This window comes from Macrobrachium rosenbergii, chromosome 40, assembly GCF_040412425.1.
Source record: "Macrobrachium rosenbergii isolate ZJJX-2024 chromosome 40, ASM4041242v1, whole genome shotgun sequence".
Lineage (NCBI taxonomy): Eukaryota > Metazoa > Arthropoda > Malacostraca > Decapoda > Palaemonidae > Macrobrachium > Macrobrachium rosenbergii.
In genome coordinates this window covers 16331873-16342045 of record NC_089780.1, presented here as the reverse complement: position 1 = coordinate 16342045, position 10173 = coordinate 16331873, and positions in this window count along the sequence as shown.

Below are 10173 nucleotides of genomic sequence, written 5' to 3'. Positions count from 1 at the left end.
GATTGGAGGGTGGATGATCAACATACCAATTTGCAGTCATGTAGCCTCAGTAGTTTTTAGGATCTGAGGGCGGACAGAAAAAGTGCGGACGGACAAACAAAGCCGGCACAACAGTTTTCTTTTACAGAAAACTAAAAGGGGATTTCATAAGCAAATAAGTTTACCAAAGCGGTTAACTGAAAAACAATAGCAAGTATAATGAGTTTACGATGTTCCTAATTTACAAAAAAAAAAAAAAAATAGGAATAAATGCATTAATAAAAACTCACTTTTAACGAAATAAGATTTAAACAACGCGCTGAGAGGATTCAATTCTATTTAAGAATTTATACTCGTTTTACTTTTGATGGAAAACGGCCTCTGTTTAACTCATCTTCCCATTTAGCCTTTTCGTCAATAACCTCCATCGTTCTCTTCAGTTCAATTCACCTCTGAATTGAGGAGCGGTGAATCAACGTAATCAACGGTTGCTGGTATTACATGACCTTCAAAGCTTTGGGGAATAAGGCAAGTAGTTGGGTTTCATAAATGGACAGGATGCGTGTATATATATATATATGTATATATATATATATATATATATATATATATATATATATGTGTGTGTATATATATATATATATATATATATATACATGCATTGAGAGAGAGAGAGAGAGAGAGAGAGAGAGAGAGAGAGAGAGAGAGAGAGAGAGAGAAAGGATCAGCAAAGTGAAGATAAATAAATTGTCAAATGTATCTAGCCATAAATTACGTGAAATGTTTAAAAACGCAACAGAAAGGATAGAACTTGTTGCAAAACCAACACAAAAACTTATCGATGACATAATTACACAAAACACTGGAGTGCATTTATGTAGATGTGTATCACATAATCAACCTTTTTTATGTGGTCTCGCCAATTCAATTTATTTTTCAAGGTTGAATCGGAAAGAGTGTTGCCTCATAATAATCAACATCTGTCGCCAACGATTCGACCTTCAGATGATGCGGTAATAGTAGAAGCGGCTGAGAGAGAGAGAGAGAGAGAGAGAGAGAGAGAGAGAGAGAGAGATAATCACGGGGAATCAAATACATTACTCTTCTGGTACTGAAATGTCATCATACCCTCTTACAGATTTTAAAGATGACAAATGAAACTGTTTACATTTCTTATCATTTACAAGCCTTTTTAGGGTTATTTTTCGACATTAACTTTTCGTTATGTTTACATATGTTATCGACGTTAAAGCTTTTATTTTTTCTGTTTACAGGAACATAGGCGAACCATCAGTTTAGAATTAAGAGGACCACAAAATATCTTGTAATAGTTTTTACTTGATCTCACTAATGTTCTCTTTTATCGTATAATTTCATCTTCAGAGAGGTGAAAAGCATGTTTCGTGAGATTTCTGAAAAGTTTTTATTAAGAAAATCACGCGTTCATTATCCATCTCACATTAACAAAATTCTACAAAAGATTCTAAAAGATGTTATCAACTGAATTACGTGTTCATTATCCACTTCCGCTTTAAAAAAAATTCTAAAAAACGAATCTCTCAAACTTTGTTTGTTGTGTATTTTTTCCATATCGATAAATGTCTCATTTTTTTACAATCGCTTTTATACCGCTTCCCAAAATAGAGGTTACCTTAAAATAAAATGCAGTATTAAACACACCCACCTCTTAGTTCTTGTATCAAGGAAGAACCCCTTTACATAAAATTTAAATAGTCGTATTTCAGCAGAGGAGATATCTAATATACTGGCAAATTTATCTCCACGCGAATTATACGTTGCATAAACTAAGAATGAGTCGCCACTTCTTTATAAGAAAACGGAGAGTTGATCATGTTAAAAGGATTGTTTGTTATGTGGTTCCCTTTTAAGCCTTGGGTTCAGATACAAGATAAATAAATTAACGAGAGAACGCATATACAAATAAATAAATAAATAAAATATGAGGAAAAAGCACGCAGAATGTACATATCTTTCGCTACATAACAAGATACTTGTCAGAATCCAAAAGGAAACCTTACAGGTTTAAGACTAATTATGACCTTCAGTCAGAATTTCTTAGTAGACGTTTAACTTCGGTTGCCAGATTCTACGGTAATGGTACGTGAAGCCTAGGTTTCTCAAAAGCCTGGGCATTCCAACCCCAAAAACGTTCCTTCTCCAAAAAAGTTACATTCTTATCTTTCCCAAACATTGTTCCTTTCTTTACTAGTTACGAGTCCATTAATCATTGGTCAGATTTTCGTAAAATTCCAGTCATAAAGTTTTTTGTTGGCCTGCAACGAAACAGACATTGGTACATAACCTCCTCGGCGGATAATCACAAGAACTGAAAACTATATAAGTGGGATACTTCAATAATTTACGTAATAACCAAACATCATAAATCATAAATTTTGTTTGTCATCCAAATGATCTATCCGACTCCACGACAGAGGATTAAGAAAAAAAAACGATAAAAAAAAGTCATGTCTCTTGTTTATCCAAAAAATATTTTTTTTGTCTTACGACAATGGCCAATCGCTAGAATTGTCCTTCTGACGCTGGCAACTTGTGTCTGTCTGTAGGTACTAAAAAACATTAATTAATTGATTTCATCACAATGCAGATTTGCATGTCTATGGTAGGCCCTCTATGGTGCTGTCAATCGCAGGCTTTCTTGGTGTGACAGCGAAACTGACAGGAGAGAAAGTTACTGAAAGAAGGGCTATTAGAAAGAAAAGAGAGGAATATTATTATTATTATTATTATTATTATTATTATTATTATTATTATTATTATTATTATTATTATTATATGAAATGAGGAAAGGGAAAATTATTATCTTTATCATTATTATTATTATTATCTACATTATATTACTCAACTTTCTATAAATACCATCCTTACACTTACAGAAAAATGTCATTTCATTTCGGCATATTTCCCCAAATCGCCAGTACAACAAGTTGCATAAAATTAAGAAATCATTATCACCAGTTATAAGCTCCATAAAAGCTTTGTTTTCCGAGAATCTCTCAAACATTCAATACTAAATATTATAATTCCCGTACATCCTTTGAATAAGCAAAATGACAAGGAAACAAGAGTCAAGGTTAAAAAACAACCCGCACCAATGCATGTTTGCATACTAAACAGATCTCACATCCAACCTGTACAATTGCTAATTCTCGACGCTCAAGTCGAGAGAGCGATATGTTTTAAGGTCTGTGTTGTTGTTATGTACGAGAGGAAATTGCTAATAGAAACGGCTTCAATTTCCATACACGCAAACTGGAAGGTTACCTCTGATCATGTTTAGTTTGGGTGGAAGTGAAGGGTGCCTATCAATTATCTTCAACGTGATTTGTGTTTATGTAAATATGCCTACTGCGCTCGCTATATTTGAGAAAGAGGCTTACTAATATATCTATTGAAATAAACCCGTTCTTATATATATATATATATATATATATATATATATATATATATATATATATATATATATATATATATATATATATATATATATATATATATATATATATAGTGTATACGTGGTTTCTGTTTGAGTGTAGTGTCCTTGAAAGATCGTCAGATATTTTTGGATATCAATGACGTAAATGCCAGCCAGTTTTTGCATGTGAATTATACCTAACAACTGAAATCAAATCCTTTCGCTGGAATGGATCTTCACTATTTTCTGATTTCTTCTTGAATGGTGACTACGCAATAATAGCGCCCGAACAATTGGTTTGAAATCTTTGTTAACTTTGAAATAAGAGTTTTCCGTTCTCTGGTTGGCAGGAATCCTGTATCTGATTGGAACTTGTAAAAATTGTACCTGAATGATCGATTGTTGGATGTGCTATCCTATCAATAGATTTCAAAACAGTGGGAATGATCATTCGACACAAATTTACCTACATAAGAGGCTCTTTCTTTGAAATTAGCAGTTATGATACGAGTGACTTGGTAATAGCTATTTTATTTCATTCTGAAGCCACCATCTTCTACAACAAAACATGCTGGCAATATATGTGTATATATACAAGCACATATACATAAGCTAATACCATACATGCTCTTTGGGGATCAGCAAGGAGGCGAGATCATGAGCCTTGCAACTTCATCCCTTGAACAAACTGCATATAAACGCTACAGTCTCACTCTTTGTGGCCCACGGCTGGTATCAGAACGAAAACAACTATATGCATACCTAAGATTTCAAGCGTAATCACTCCATAAGCGTCATGAAAGCAATCACCTCTCGACCGCAATCACGCTATAAATATTGCAATCACGCGAGGGTTTGAAACACCGTTCTTATAGGATATGGTTTATTACGACAGCCCCCGAACCATCATACTTAATTAAGCTTGAAGCCACATCACACCTTTTTCTTGTATTTCCACCCCCACCCCCACAACACCCCCAACATCTTCCAACACTCCTAACCCACCTCCCCCCCTCCCTCTATCCCCTGCACCTTCTTCGTCTCTTTCTCAGAGGACGCAGAATCACCATAATAGAGCGTAATTGATTGAACTCCCTCCGACCATGTCGACCTCACCTCGCGCGACCTCTCGCGTGCGTGTGGGCGTGACCTCTGAAATGCATATTGTGACCTCCTCTTATGGGAGGGTGGGTCATGATACGTCTCACACTCGTAGGTGCGTATTGCCATCGCTGTTCAAGATGATGTTCGGGAACGTCCGGCTGAGATGGAGATTTTTTCGCTCATTTATATTTGCATTTATATTTTTATTCTCGCTTGTTTTTTATTCAGCCTCCACGCTTCAGGTTACAGGTCCCTCATGTTTTGTGTAAGTAATGAGGAGCTGGCTTAGTTATCTATTCAATAAGAAATAAAATGGCGAGGTGGATGAATAAGCTGCACGTACGTACAAAGGCATTTGAGAAACACCACTTAATAAGGAATATCTTACGCGGTCCGTCCGAGTGTCTTATAGTTATTTGTTCCTATTTCACCGTAGCCATTCGAGATGAAAGGTTGTCCACTTTCTTAAAGATATTAAAATTTCTTACTTCACTATTACAAAATAAATGCATCCAGTTTCTACCTATCCTTTTAGTGTGCGTGTATTATCTGTTATTTAATTCTATACTATTTGTTATTTAATTATATCCACTTTCATGTACTGGATTATTCATCCGGTCTTCGATACCAATATTCTACGTCTAGGACTATTAAATCTTTAATATCTCTAGGTTTGAGAGTATGACTAGCTGTGGTATGTTAATTTTGATCGCTGTAAAATTGCAGATGCAAGAATGATTACATTAACGTTCCATATTTGAACACGAGGTTCTCTATCCGATATCACTTCTTCTTCTTCTTCTTCTTCTTCTTCTTCTTCTTCTTCTTCTTCTTCTTCCCATTATTTACAAAAAAACAACTGACGCCTCAGCAATCCTATTTCCGCGTCCGAAGCGAATGAGTTTTAACCGTGAGAAACGGCAGACGTCATCACGGGACTGACTGGCAGATTCTTCCCTTAAGCTGATTTGTTTAGACAAATAATAATGAGATGTACCCTGGGGGACGATTACGTTAGAACCCGTATCACAATAACTCCCGAGGTAGAGCGAAGGTTAGCTTGTTTTTGCAAATACGATTCATTCTGCTGAATCCCTTGTATCTGCTTGGCAACAGATGTCCTTGCTCTAAGGGTTCTATGACGCCACATGAAAAGGATACCTCAGGTAACTTTTCTTTTGAATGTGCGAAAAGTAAACAAACCAAATCCCGGGACGTTCATGATCACATCTTCGTGAATGACAACGAAAAGGATACCTCAGGTAACTTTTCTTCTGGAACGTGCGAAAAGTAAACAAACCAAATCCCTAGACGTTCATCACCACATCTTCGTAAATGACATCAAATTGCATACGTTCCCATTACTAATTCTCCCAGATATTGTACAACGCGAAACCTCATGTTAGTGAGGCATTGCCACATTAGTAAACGTGCTTTAATGAAAGCAAGTAATATGCGTGCAAGGTCGTGCTGCGTTGCTTATCGAATCGCGTGCAGTATTCAAGTTTGATGACCCACTTCGTTCAGTCTTTTGCCGGATGTGTTGTCTGACGTTAAGATTTAATGGTAAGTGTCTATCAAGATGTCAGGTGACGGATGAGAGTTTAAGCAAGATAAAGTGCAATAATAATAATAATAATAATAATAATAATAATAATAATAATAATAATAATAATGATTCTTTTTATCAACGTTACTATCAACTTTGACAATGAAACCATAGCAAGGTTCTGTAGGTACTACGACCGAAGTTGTTGCCACTCGTAGTAATATTATTACTGCTTTTAATAATAATAATAATAATAATAATAATAATAATAATAATAATAATAATAATAATAAAGTTCTTTTTATTAACACTAATATCGACTATCATATAAAAACATAAAACACTTAAAAAAAGAACTACAATCGAAGTAATGTCATTTCTAGTAATTAATAATAATAATAATAATAATAATAATAATAATAATAATAATAATAATAATAAATTATTTTTTAATATACTAATATCGACTGTCATATAAAAACAGAACATTTTTGCAACAACTACGATCGAAGTTACTGTCCCTTACGGTTATTACCAATAATAATACATGACATTATTACAATAATAATAATAATAATAATAATAATAATAATAATAATAATAATAATAATAATAATAAATTCACATCCAAGATTCAAAACTCGCACCTTAGCGATGAAAGTTCACAGCTATTCGTGAATGCCTTTTTTTTTTCTTCTTTTTATTACTTCTCTTTTTAAAGACAACAGCTTTCGTGTCTAGCAGACGACCTTGGTGCAGATGATAAGAGGTCTTCGCTACAAAGGTCCGTCATTGAAATTCCTGAAGGAGGCGCCGCAGGAAGTTGGTGCCGAAATGAGTAGGATGTCTTGGGGAGGGACTCACGTAGGGAGGATGGGAGTGCACGGAAGGATATCGTTACTCTGGCGTTTTCTAATATTCTAATCATTATTTTACTTTTGGCAGTCATTATCTGTGTGTGTGTGCGAGATATTGTTATTCTAGTGTTTTCTAATTTTCTATTCATTATTTTACTTTTGGTAGTCATCATCATCTCTCTCTCTCTCTCTCTCTCTCTCTCTCTCTCTCTCTCTCTCTCTCTCTCTGTTTGTGCGTGTGCGAGATATTGTTACTCTGGCATTTTCTAATATTCTAATCACTATTTTACTTTTGGTAGTCATTATCTCTCTCTCTCTCTCTCTCTCTCTCTCTCTCTCTCTCTCTCTCTCTCTCTCTCTCTCTCTCTCTCTCTCCCTGTGTGTGAGTGCGAGATATTGTTATTCTGGTGTTTTCTAATATTCTAATAATTATTTTACTTTTGGTAGTCATCCTCTCTCTCTCTCTCTCTCTCTCTCTCTCTCTCTCTCTCTCTCTCTCTCTCTCTCTCTCTCTGTATGTGTGAGATATTGTTATTCTGGTGTTTTCTAACTTTTAATCATTACTTTACTCTGTGTGTGTGTGTGTGTGTGTGTGTGTGTGTGTGTGTGTGTGTGTGTGTGTGTGTGTGAGAGAGAGAGAGAGAGAGAGAGAGAGAGAGAGAGAGAGAGAGAGAGAGAGAGAGAGAGAGAGAGAGCAGTGAAAATGGGAATTAGCAATTAATGAAAGTAGTGGAGTTTAATAGTACATCCATAGTACTGTCTGAATTAATATTAGAGGGGTTGTGCCACAAAGGCACCTTCCCCCCCCCCCCCGGCCTATTATTACCTTTATTGACCTTTCATTCGCTATTTTTCTGTCTAAGCTTCCCTTCCATTACTCTTTTCCAATCAAATTACTTCTCGTATTCCGTAACTCCTCCACTTTTAACAAGTACGGCCTGTTTTTTCTTTCTTCTCTATATTCATTTTCACTACTTTTTTCGCCCTTTATACTTCTTTCATTCGCTATTAGTTCTGTGTGAGTTTGTCTTTCATTACTTATCAGTCGAAATACATAACTTTTGAATTCCTCTACTCTGAATGACCAAGGCCTGTTTTTCCCCTTTCTTTTCTGTATTCAATTTTATTTCAAACTTTTTCGTGCTTTATTCTTATTTTATTCGCTATTAATTCTGTCTGTGTTTTCTTTCAACAGCTTCTTACCTGATCTAAATCCATAAATTTTTAATTCCTCTACTCTTAATAATGATGGACGATTTTTCACTTCTTTTCTATATTCATTTCTATTTCCGCAATTATCATTCTTCATTTTCCTTTCATTCGCTAGTAATTCTCTCTTTGGTCGTCTTCCATTAATCTTCACCAATGTTAGAGTGCTTCTCCTACTTCTTAATTCCTCTACTCTAATAATAATTGCCTGTGTTTTCCTTTCTTCTCTATATTCATTTTTACTTCCACCTTTTTAGTTTTTTACATTCCTTTCTTTGCTAGTAATTCTCTCTTTGCTCGTCTTCCATCACTCTTTTAAGTGCCTCTCCTATCTCTTAATTCCTTTACTCCTAATAATTACTGCTTGTATTTCCTTTCTTCTCTAGATTCATTTCTATTGCCATATCTTTAGTTCTTTATGTTTCCTTTGATCGCTTACAATTCTATCAGTTTGTTTTTCATTACCCTTTACCTGTCTACGTGCTTCTCCTACTTTTTTAAAAATCCGTCTACTCTTAAATAAAGCGGGTCTTTCAGTTCTTCTCAATATTCATTATTATTTCCACTTTTTTCGTCGTCCATCAAATCATCATCGATTTCCTTCGACTTCTTCCTCTCGTAGTAGCCCCGTGTCACGGTCGCCATCCAATGAGAGATGCTGTTAGACCAGTCATTAATGTCCAACAGTCCATAATTTTCTCCGTTGGTTTAAGAAATGTTAACCATAGCCAAGGTCATAATAGACAAGGTCAGGGGAGAGAGAGAGAGAGAGAGAGAGAGAGAGAGAGAGAGAGAGAGAGTATGGATTGGAGGGGAGCTTCAAGATGCGCCCTTTCCAAAATCAATTCAGTACTATCGATGTACTTTTCATCACTATCAGTTTAATTAATTGCTAATTCCTTATTTCATTACCCTTATACATACACACACAGGAGAGAGAGAGAGAGAGAGAGAGAGAGAGAGAGAGAGAGAGAGAGAGAGAGAGAGAGAGAGAGAGAGAGAGAGAGAGAGAGAGTATTGATTGGGGGGAGGCTTCAAGATGCGCCCTTTCCAAAAATAATTCAGTATTATCAACGTACTTTTTATCTCTATCAGTTTGATTATTTGCTAATTCCTTTTTTTCATTGCCCTTATACATATACACACACAAACACACACACAGAAGAGAGAGAGAGAGAGAGAGAGAGAGAGAGAGAGAGAGAGAGAGAGAGAGAGAGAGAGAGAGAGAGAGAGAGAGAGAGAGAAGTTTCTTAATTTGATGTTCACGCAATGCATGAGTATTGAATATTAATTTATTTCATCGCAACGTTCTCTTGGCCTTGAAAAACATTTACTCATTGTAAAAGCTACGAAGGTTCCAAGTAATGGCGTCTTTTCATTATTTTACTTTTGTTACAATCACAATATATCTAGTTGGGGCAATAATATATTCCTATTCATGGAATTGCACATCGGATCAATCAATTTTTATCACGTCCTTTAGCTACGTCCGCAAATATGCAATTACACGCCGCATGTAAATATATATATATATATATATATATATATATATATATATATATATATATATATATATATATATATATATATATATATATATATATATATATATATATATATGTGTGTGTGTGTGTGTGTGTGTGTGTGTGTGTGTGTGTGCAAGGAAATAAGTCATTTTTGAGGTACATGAAGGAAACTACATGGTACACGCATCCACATACCACACACACATACAGTATATATATATTCATGAAGCTACAAATGTCACTTAATATCCAAATCACGCTACTTCGGGAATATCCCCGATGGGGAATTATCACCGAAGGAGAATTTTTTAAGTGATAAATGGACCGGTACCAATAATTCCCCATCGGGGATATTCCCGAAGTAGCGTGAATTGGATATTAAGCGACATTTGTAGCTTCATAATGTATATAAATCACGATGTGATAAAAATTTCATAAAATATATAAACATACATATATACATATATATAAACATACCCATATATATATATATAT